General features: G+C 41.5%; 1 long non-coding RNA gene across 2 annotated transcripts in view; it reads right to left on the reverse strand.

The window, feature by feature from the left end:
* Positions 1-8,575, reverse strand: part of LOC118408325 — a 17,699-nt gene extending 9,124 nt beyond the window's left edge. For both annotated transcript variants that reach the window (XR_004830284.1, XR_004830283.1), the window contains exons 1-2: positions 8,161-8,575; positions 4,104-4,179 (exon numbers count right to left, since the gene is read on the reverse strand). This is a non-coding gene — a long non-coding RNA (uncharacterized LOC118408325). The remainder of the gene's footprint in view (positions 1-4,103; positions 4,180-8,160) is intronic.
* Positions 8,576-8,849: the final 274 nt, after the last annotated feature.

Here is an 8,849-nt window from a genome sequence, read left to right on the forward strand (position 1 = left end):
AAGATAAACTTGGCTGTTACGTGAAAAAAAGGATAGATTGAATCCTTGACACCGCACCCATACCAGCAGGATGATACAGAGTTGAACACAAAAAAGACGCGCTTGGAAAATGTACATGTGGATATAGACGTGTCGTTACCATGGTAGCAGGTCCAGCGGCAATCTTTTGAAGTAGCGCAAGCGTGCGTGATAATTCTACAAATCCAATCAACTTTCCACCAATCACAGCCAGCAGCAGCGCGGACAGAGCGGTATCACCAAGTCAATCAAGAAGAGGCGCGGAACTTTGCTATCACGGGAAGCTGCGCGCTGCGAGCTCGGTCCCAAATTCAAGCACAAGCGTGCTTTTGAAGATAAATGGCGCAAGAATCGGCCGTGGTTTCGTCACATCGTAGACGAAGACGGTGAGAATATGGCTTTTGTCGTCTGTTTATAGTTTACACCAGGGGGAAACCTCCTTTGTCGATGGTCGTAGAACTATGAAGATCACCAGTGTAACGGTTTACTGAGGCCTCCCACACCAAGACAATCCCTGAACTGCCGTGTCAGGTTCGTAATGAATTGAAATTTTCCCGTAAATGTTGATTTAGAATTGTGCAAGGCTGGGTGATTCTGATAGGCAATGCAAAATAAAACACTGAATAAAATTACCGAAGTTTTCTTGTCATGCTTGTTCATTCACAAGTACGCACACACTCAGGCTTTTACAAAACGGAAACAAATTGGGCGTGATGCGTTCTCCGTCCACCGCGCGAGCGGCCTGCATATAAAAAGAGACCGATTTCTGCCATTTTAAGCTTACGAAAATGTATTTTCATGTCATGAATGAAGATATTTTGAGACAGAGTGGGTGAATTATTTTCCGTCCCAACAAGTAATTTTCCGTCCAGGGACGGAAACACGGGTCCTTTAGATAGCACTTCACCTTTGTTGTCTGAAGTTCCAGAGTCAAGCGCTACCAAAGCCTTCTGGGTAACAAAGATGGCGGCGTTTTATTTTCGTCGAAGGGCGAGAAATTGTCGCACGAACATGTCGTTTTTTTTTTAAATAAATCACATCATCACAAATGATTAAGGTTAGGAAAATAATTTTTATCAACCTTTCTTGTTCATCATTAGGTAAAACCAAAGGTACGTTTAGTATTTGTTTACTATTCCTGTTGATAAGGATGCGACGTCCCCTTCCCACGACGTAGTTCGGCTGTCACGAGAGGACGATAGGCAACTGATCTCGTCTTCTTCTCATGCATGGATATTGAGTTCTTCGCGATATTTTTTTGAACACCTTAGTATCTAATGTGTGCATAACTGAAGCAATAATTTATGTTGCATTATTCTATCTCTCGTTGTACATGTTTTTTAAAGTGACGGATAAAGGTAACTTCGACGAATAACTGAGGTCAACGGATGTTACATAAGATGGTTACGTAAGATTCGCCAAGTGGTTCCCACAGTACTTATACACTTAAGTGCAGCTTAATCATAGACTTGTAGAAGCGACCGGTAATCATCCTTTACAAGTTGGTAAATCAGGTGTAAGAGTTCTGACGATGGAAAAGGGCGCAAGGTAAACTGCACTCATGAGAAATAAGTGGCCCGCATGTTTAGTATATACTGATTATGTAAGATAAAAACGACCTTCGAGGTCCTCACGTGTCCATTTCCCAACAACAAGTCTATTAAGATAGAGAACATTTAAAATAGTACAAGAGAAAAATGTATGTTAATTCGAATATCTTGAAAATATTAATTCCTTCAATTTTGAAATTTGAGTTTCATGATAAAAAAAGTAATTAATAAACCCAATCTGGGACCATATCTAAAATGTCTAAATTTGACAAATTTAACAGATTTAAACGAATACATTCTTAACCTGGAAAATCTGTAGTTAGTAAGAATGCTATTTTCATCATAGTGATCCGGTTACATTTTGTCACGGAAATGTGTTGATCTATTTTTTCCACATGTTATTTCATGCTTTGCAGTTGTGATACCTTGATATAATTCATCCTTGAACCCTAACCCCGCCCACTTTGATTTTTCACGTTATGTAATTTGACTTCACGTTATATAAGCCTGCGCTTATTCAGTTGTGTATATTGCCGTATGTTTAAGTTTGTACGCATATATGTTATATTGTTTCTTTTGTTCGTTCGTCCCGTAGCCTTTTAATCAGTCGTATGCTGATTAATCAGCCGTAGGGGCAGCACAACATGTTGTGCTGTATCAGTAGGCATTTTAGTCCCCTGGCGGCGCCTATCTCCTCCCAGGGGCACGGTGAATGGTGTAAATCACCGTATGGTTGATATGACACGATGTAAATCATCGTATGGCTGATACGACACGAAGGCTCGCCAGGCCTCCGTCCGGGTGATTTGTAGTGAATCACCAACTCCAGACAGAAGGGTTTGCTCCATCCACATCGCACAATCGCACAATCGCACGTGTGGGGGTTCTTTAACGTGCATGGGGTGTGGCTCTCCCCATACACGGGACCTCCATTTAACGTCCTATCCAAGGGACGGCCCTAGCCGTAGCTAGGTACTCATTTTCACCTGAGTAAAGTGAGGAAAGTCGTGTAAAGTGCCTTTCCCAAGGGCACAAGATCGGTGGCATGGCAGGCGTCTTCGAACCCGCCACCTCTCGGTGCAGATCTGAATATGCTGCCACTGCGCCACGCGGTCCCACACATATTGTTTAATTGTTGCTAAAAAGGATTTCGATAAGCTAATATTTTGGATACCTTAAAATGGGAGTATGTTTTCTAAAAAAGGTACCCACTCAGCCCTTTAAGCGCCCATCATTTCACATTTCTGAACGCCCTTCAGATCAATAGATACTGTGTTTGTAAGTGTTGCCACCTGAATGCCGCATCGAATCTGTAATCGTCTGGAAAATTTTAATGACACCAAGGTCCCTTCACAAGGGCACGAAGTTAACATAAGAGAACAAGACGTACCCTGCTGTTGGAGCTCAATTAAAAAAGATGCTTATAATTGTTATCTTATTTACGTTCCTTTGAAAATCAAGAAGGGGTCATTTACATCGTTATAATTTCTATTTTTATCTAATTTTTGCAGAAGTAAAGACTTACTTATGATACGATACATCAAGTGTTATATAAGATGGCTACGTAAGATTCGCCAGGTGGTTCCAACGGTACTTACGTAAACACCTTACGTAAGATCGTCACTTTCCCACGATTAAATGTTCGGTGTCTGGTGCGGCTTTTTCCAGAACCGTGTCTCCACTTGTATGACACTTGTTTGAGATATTGGGATGGGGGGGGGGGGGGGGGCTGCTTCAATATAAGGACAAAAGTGCAAATGACTGTACTGTCGAAGACACGTCAAAGACCTAGCTTATGACATTTGTCCTTGCAATTAACGATTTTGTGGTTGACAGATTATCTTAAAAACACCTTACGTAAGATCGTCACTAAATTACGATACGATACAATAAGTGTTATATTAGATGGTTACGTAAGATTCGCCAAGTGGTTCCCACGGTACTTATACACTTAAGTGCAGCTTAATCATAGACTTGTAGAAGCGACCGGTAATTATCCTTTACAAGTTGGTAAATGAGGTGTAAGAGTTCTGACGATGGAAAAGGGCGCAAGGTAAACTGCACTCATGAGAAATAAGTGGCTGAGATGTTTAGTAAATACTGATTATGTAAGACAAAAACGACCTTCGAGGTCCTCACATGTCCATTCCCCAATAACAAGTCCATTAAGATAGAGGACATTTGAAATATTACAAGAGAAAAATGTATGTTAATTCGAATATCTTCAAAATATAAAGTCCTTCAATTTTGAAATTTGAGTTTCATGATGAAAAGTAATCAATAAACCCAATCTACTTGTTCTTTTCGGAGGTAGGTCTCCATGACTCCTACGTCATCACTCGTTGATATACAATGCAGGTCTACTAGGAGGCTGTGATTGGTTGCATCTCGTTATTGAACACAAAAGCCTTATTCAAAATTGACCAATAGCATCCAAAGTCATCTAAGGATACAAGCTGGTGATGTCATATTTACCTGTGTAAAAGATGTACGTATTGGTCAGACTCTTTTGGTGCACGCCCCTTTTAACCTTACCTTTCTTATGTCTTTGCCGCACACACATCAAACGTCTCACTATCACTGCGCCGTTCCCTCTGTGACAGACGTCGTCCTAGAAGACAAGTTGGAAAAAGCAGGTGAGCACCAACTTTCTACAAGAAGTCAAATATCTTCTTTGTTTATTGTTTTTTTCTTAGGTCCTAGGCCCTAGCTTTATTTTGCCCTGTGGCGCAGTTACTCCTATGTACTAAAATCTCTTTTAGTCTTTTTTATAGCTTCATTCGAATATGTTTCATTATGCGTAATAGCGCTACCCGAATAGACTTTACGGACGTTATGTACTTTTTTTTTAATACAAACTGGCTGATCACATGGGGTTTTAAAAATGTTATAATATTTTTGTGTGTGCCAAGTTGCTAATGAAAAGAGGCTCGGAAAAGAGAATGCTAGAAATTTGCAATTGCACAAACTTGTATCCCCATGTTGCTTGGCGGTCCAGTTTAAATACGCTTGCTTGCTTGCTGGACCTACTTTAAAAATTGCTTTGTCTTTTCATCATAGCCTTCAGAACCATAAAGTATATTGTGCAAAGCAGCTTTTAAATTGAGCACCTATGTACCGTTAAGAAAACGGACACATATGTCGTAAAATGCCAATATAAATTCCAAATTCAAGGAAGATAGGGTAAAAGAACAAAAATGAAACTATATGAAAGTTGAAAGAAAAAAAAATACGTTATACACTGTTTTCCAATCTTAGCAATATTTAGATATTGGCCTTCATTCTACGGCTTATTAGGTAGGAAATGCCATACGGGGGGACCCGCATTCCCCAAGGTTTCATTACGACCAGAGGTAGGATCGTTTAAATGTAAGGATCCGGAACATTTGCAGGATTCAGTTAATAAATCTTATAGCACTCGGAAAAACGCACATTTTAGCTTCAAAGGTCTTGTGCATGATCTGCCATAGGTATTGTTCATCTTGTCTAGAAGCCTGCATTACAATCCAAGCGAACGTCAAAAGAATTTGCGCCTGAGCGTCGATCTGATTTTTACTCGAATCTTCCCCTCCGGTCTCGGGGTGTTATTCGGGAAAGTTTAATCTATTGTTATGTGTGCCCTTTTGGTGCACAACTTACATGACTAGTTGCTAAAAACCGCCCGAAGTCTTTGTAATACTCCTGTTACATTATCTACGATCTTAGGGCGTATCGATGGAAGATTGGCCTTTTTAAGATCGACAGAGGATTGTGCGTATTTTTCACATGAAAACCGTCCCTGTACCTTGTGATAAAGTTGAGCGAGGCCGGGAAATTTGCCGCAGAATCTTTGTCCGATCGATTTCCGCCAAATGTGACAGGGATCTTGAGATCGCGTGGCGCAGGGGTAGGATGCTTCCTGCGGTACCTAAAGGTCTCGAGTTCGAATCCTGTCGTGTCACCTATCTTGTGCTCTTGGGAAAAGCACTTAACACGACTTTCCTCACCTGACTCAAGTAAAAAATGATCCATCCCTCGGATAGGACGTTAAATGGAGGTCCGGTGTTTGGGGGAAGGTCATACCCCTGGCACGTAAAAGAACCCGCCGCACTTTTAAGAAAAAGAGTAGGGAACCGTCCTGGTTTGAGTAGATCAAACCATTCCGGCTAAATGGCGTAGGGAATTTCCCGAGCAGCCTCGAAATCACTTCTTCGCCTATTGAGTCAGTTAGGCCCCGTTTCTACTTGACGGCGCTCTCACCGCGCACTCGCGCCGCGTCGCCAGATAAGCTGCTCTTGTGGAATCTCTCCGGCGAACCCAGCGCGCTCTCAGCGCGACAAAAACTCAAATGCCAGCATCTTTTTATGAGCTACCAAAGGTTCAAAAGATTACTCAACGAAATTCAGGGCTAAAGAACGAATCATTTGACGTTTTGTATTTTCTGTTATCTTTGAAGCCATTCTTTTGTGTCTTACATAAAACTCAGTATAAAATCAAGGCAGTAAACAATTCCAAACACTGTACAGTCACTCAGCCTGAGTCTTAGTTTAGATACATGTCTAGGGAGGAAGTCGAACTTGCCAAAGCTCGATATTTCTGACTTAGGGAGGCGAGATGCTACCACAGTGAGCGTTGTTTAGTGCCTAGAAGTGGTCAATGGCCTTGCACTGGGCAAACTCGTTAAAAAAAGGACGTCAGTCGTTCTTTGTTAGGAAATGCCCATTTTGAACTCACCGACAGGACACGTCAGCTGAGCTCTAATCTTGATTCTTAACGTGAGATTATTTAAGAACTAGCTCGGCAATTGGTCAGAATTTCTTTTGCTATGGTCAGTCGATTTTAGACATGGTCAGTCGGCTGGTGTTGGGCTGCGAAATTCAGCAGTCTGCAGCACAAGGTTTGGGAGGGGGCTGGCAGTGGATTATATAACATTCGAGAATACTGTTCGGAAAATGTCAGGACGATCCCGAACAAAAGCCGACCTTGTTTATTAATTAGTGGCCCAGCCACTTCTGTTAACAAGCGAGCCCGTATGACCTTAAGGCTAACAGGCAAAAGGCCAGTCGCTGGGAACGACTTCTAGTCGTCCAACCAGTTTTGTGCACGGCTAGATTTTTTTTTTTTGCATTTTGCTAGATATGGAACTACATGAAGGTTATACACACAAAACTTAGGTTGTACACTGTTTTCCAATCTTAATAATATTTAAGTATTGGCCAACATTCTACGGCTTATAAAGTAGGGACTACCATACGGGGGATCCCGCATTCCCCAAGTTCCACTACGACCACGGGTAGGATCGATATCGTTTAAATGTAAGATTCCGAGAGCTTTGCAGGATCCAACCAATAAATAAAAAAATAAGGAGACAAATGCACATGTTAGTGCTAACAAAGTTTCCAATGTCTTGTGCACGATCTGACAGATGTATTAGTGCATTCTGTCTAAAAGCCTGCGTTACAATCCAAGTAAACGCCAGAAGAATTTGCGCCTGAGCTTTGGTCTTTTATTTACTGCAATATTCCCGTCTGGGCTCGGATTGTAATTCCGGAAAGTTAATTAAGCTATTGTTATTTGTGCCCTTTTGGTGCACAGCTTACTTTACTAGTTGCTCCATTTAAACCACATTGTCAGTAACAACCTAGAAATACGACAGGCCAGGTCATCATTGATCGCAAATTGGAAGGCGCATGCTTGTTTGTCTTTACAATTCGGCAATTTCCATTTAAGTGACATGTTATTGGTAGTATATCCACGGGAAAGTGTAATATATTTTAGCTAATGAGGAAACGTTAAAATTTGTCTGTCACAAAATTGCTGTTCTTTTAGATTTCAGTCTGCTCACCTGATCTATGAAATTCTTCGAATATTTCGACAACGAAGGCATTGAAATGTATCACAGTTGCCTTTAGAAAAAAAGTATAACTTTGTCATGAGGAAGTTTTCGTTAAGTGTTAAACGTAAATATTGCAGGAGTCCAGTACAGTGTGTAGCAAAAGCAATAAGCACGAAATCCAGTTATCCTTAGAATAGCGCGATCTTCAGTGATGAAACAAATAGGGTTAGCCTATAGCCACAATGTAAGATATTTCGTACCTGTATGTACATGAAATGTAATCTGTGATATTTACTACGTTCCTTTGTACACGATAGTCTTTGTGGTCACCCACCCAAATATACTGCCCGACAGCATTTATCAATGACAAGTAAAGTCTCTTATTCGTCCGACCAGTTTTGTTCAAGGTTAGCATTAAGGCTGTTCACTCTTAAGTGTTAAAAATCCACCTGTGCTCTTAGGGTGGCCTTTTTTCATCCAGTTGTCACTAGCTTTAGAAACTTCGGAAAACGCAAATGACAATGGCAACTGGAGACATGATACATGAAGTCATCTTAGGTTGCATTGTTGAAGCGTACACGATTGTTTTTGTGCTCGCTCATTCGAATATTCGAAGGTCACTTGTTAACATGCACAGTTGCAACCGGGCGACATTGAGTAGCATTTTCATTATGGCTCCTAGTATACAACCAGCACAAAACATAGTCAAAGAATTTTGTTTGTTTAAACCTAATTCCCTTCGTTAAGGAAAATTAGAAGTCACCAACGGATAATCACCTGATGTGTTGCTCCAAGCGTAGATCCAGTACACCAATTTATCCAGTCCTCTGCCGTAAATGTGACTGATGAAGCAACATGGAAACGTGCTTCGTTGAAAATCCATCGTCTTTACGTTCTTCTAACTTGTTAGTAGCTTGGAATTATCATCCCACAACGTATATTTTTATGAATATGGTCCTTTTTGGCCACCTGAAGTAGATCCAGTCCCTGTTGTGACCAGTTGGTCTGTGTGACCTTTTGACACGCTGTCAAATAGCCAGTGGCTAGGGACGGCTCCTGGTCGTCCAACCGCTTCTGAAGTGATATGACGTGCGGGCGGGCGGTTTAGGAAAGCGATGTCGATGCTTCTGACTTAGGGAGGCGAGATGCTGCCACAGTGAGCGTTGTTTAGTGCCTAGAAGTGGTCAATGGCCTTGCACTGAGCAAAAATAAAAAGTTACAAAAAGGACGTCAGTCGTTTTTTGTTAGGAATAGCCCATTTGGAACTCACCGACAGGACACAACAGCTGAGCTCTATTCTTGATTCTTAACGTGAGATTATTTAAGAACTAGCTCGGCAATTGGTCAGAATTTCTTTTGCTATGGTCAGTCGATTTTAGACATGGTCAGTCGGCTGGTGTTGGGCTGCGAAATTCAGCAGTCTGCAGCAAAAAGCCTGGGAGGGGGTTGGCAGTGGATTATATAAC

The sequence above is a fragment of the Branchiostoma floridae genome, unplaced genomic scaffold, assembly GCF_000003815.2.
Source record: "Branchiostoma floridae strain S238N-H82 unplaced genomic scaffold, Bfl_VNyyK Sc7u5tJ_1570, whole genome shotgun sequence".
Classification (NCBI taxonomy): Eukaryota; Metazoa; Chordata; class Leptocardii; order Amphioxiformes; family Branchiostomatidae; genus Branchiostoma; species Branchiostoma floridae.